Raw genomic sequence first — 2,109 nt, 5'->3', positions numbered from 1 at the left:
AGACCCTAGAGTATAATATATGGAGGCCCAGGGGAGGTGAATGAAAATGACAATCAGCTATTTCTCACTTCTCCAGCGGCCTCCTGGCATCTTTTTTGGTCTCTTTTGGTCCCTGGATGATATTATGCACCTCCAGGTCACCACTGAGGCCTGTGATTGGCCCTCATCGGTCACATGGTGTGTGATGTCAGAATGCCCCATGTCACCACTGAGGCCAAAACACAAGTCTCATCTGGGACCCAGGGGCACGTAATGTCATCCAGCGACCGGATGAGGCCTGAATAAAATGCAAATGGACTGTTTGTTATTTTCATTCACCCCCTTGGTCTTATTATATTTTGGGGTCTGAGGTGACCCAAGAGTATAATAATAGCACTTTTGGAAACCATGTGGGGGAGGGGTGACCCTCACGAATATTTGTCAAAAGAAATCTTTTGAGATTTGTCCATGTCTACACACCAGTATTCATGGCTCTGTTCAATCAAACTGATATGTTTTAAATGTAAAAACAGATGAACATTTGTATTTCTATCCATTTTTACTATTTAAAAATCATATTTGTTGAACAGATCTGCTTAACGGACAACAAAAACGTCATGTGAATGGCCCCTTACTTGAAGTTCTCTTTCACACAATGGATACACTTACCTGAGATGATTGTAGCTGATGTTCCGGGTTCCTCCTCTGCGTCTGTCTGATGATGAGTGTCTTCTGCCTCTTCTTCCTTGCTCGAATCTAGAATGGGGTTACAAAGAGAGCAGGTTGGAAGGGTGGTCCATGGGCCTCTTATGCTGAATTCTGTAAAATCCCTCCTGAACCAGCGTATAGCCAGGCTGTGATGGTCTTCTCTCTGTCTCTTCCATGCCCAGTGGTCGGGGTCTTGTGCCATGATCTAGAATTTAACATAATATAGAATTATTATAATCATCACAAGCTTTAGTTCAAAGTTTATATCTTTCTGTTTTATGCTACACACCAGATCGCAGGTTTCCTTTTCTACCCAAGCTCTGAAGTCCATCTTGATGAGCATTAGGTCACGAAGGTGAAGCAGCTGGATCCTCTTCATCTCCAATGTCCGTCCAGGGGTCCAGGCGTAGATCTCCTCTCGAAATTCCAGATCCTCTTCAAACTGGTTGGCTAAAAACCTGGAAGAAATAAAAAGTAGGGCAAAGAAATGATAGAACATGTTAAAAGAAGATAATGAGGAGAAGAAGGTGGTGATATCACTAATGTTAAAGGGGTTCCCAGGCAATTAAAATAATTTTAAAAACAGCTCAGTTTTGTAACAAATAACACAAGACATACTTACCTTATCGATCCCCTCCTGCTCCAGTTGCAATGCTGCTAGGGACCCCACTGGTCTCTGCTGTGCTGCAGCAATGATGTCCTAACACAGGAAGATGTGACCACTGAAGCCAGTCACTGGCCAGAGATAGGGTGTGGTGACATGTTCTGGTGTCAGGATGTTATTGCTAATATACTGCTGTTATGTAGTAGTGTATGAATGGCATGCTATGTTATAGTGCTATGGTGCACTACATTAACAGCACGCCAATCTATGGTTGTACAATTAATGGCTGTTATAAGCCTATAAAGGGAATTTGACAACTGTCTTCTCTGAAACACATACCATAGGTACAGATTGGGCTAATTATAATAGAAACTTACAGAGAAGGAAAGAAATACTGGCGATATTCCTCTACACGTAGTTTGGCTCTTCTGAAGTAGATCAGGACCATCGCCAGGAGATACTAATGGGATAAAAGGAGAGTTAGTAGTTTGTCATAGATTTCCTAATATATAATAGTATGCAGTACAGATATATGAGCTCAGTATATTCTTGTATTTACTGATATCTAGTTACAACCTGACTGCCGCATAGATTAGGATTATATTTCTTTGTATAGCATCTACTACTGATATCAGGTCATAGTTTGCAGAGCTCAGGAATATTTTCTATTCTTTCCCTCTATATAATAATACCTTGTCCGAGATCTTAAGACATCTGTCCCTGTCTAGAAATAACTTGATGTCCTCGTCGTCTATCAAAGTAACAAAAATAAGATAATAGGTTAATGTATTTCATAAATACCTTCTGATATGTTCAGA

The 2,109-nt window shown here is 40.8% G+C and overlaps 1 long non-coding RNA gene across 1 annotated transcript; it reads right to left on the bottom strand.

The window, feature by feature from the left end:
* Positions 1-677: 677 nt before the first annotated feature.
* Positions 678-1,388, bottom strand: LOC142201334 (uncharacterized). The gene is made up of 3 exons (XR_012715495.1): positions 1,310-1,388; positions 977-1,145; positions 678-892 (listed from the first exon to the last, which is right to left on the bottom strand). It is a non-coding gene; the product is annotated as an uncharacterized LOC142201334 (long non-coding RNA).
* Positions 1,389-2,109: the final 721 nt, after the last annotated feature.

The sequence above is a fragment of the Leptodactylus fuscus genome, chromosome 4 (genome assembly GCF_031893055.1).
Source record: "Leptodactylus fuscus isolate aLepFus1 chromosome 4, aLepFus1.hap2, whole genome shotgun sequence".
Classification (NCBI taxonomy): Eukaryota; Metazoa; Chordata; class Amphibia; order Anura; family Leptodactylidae; genus Leptodactylus; species Leptodactylus fuscus.
This window is presented reverse-complemented; position numbering and strand designations above follow the sequence as displayed.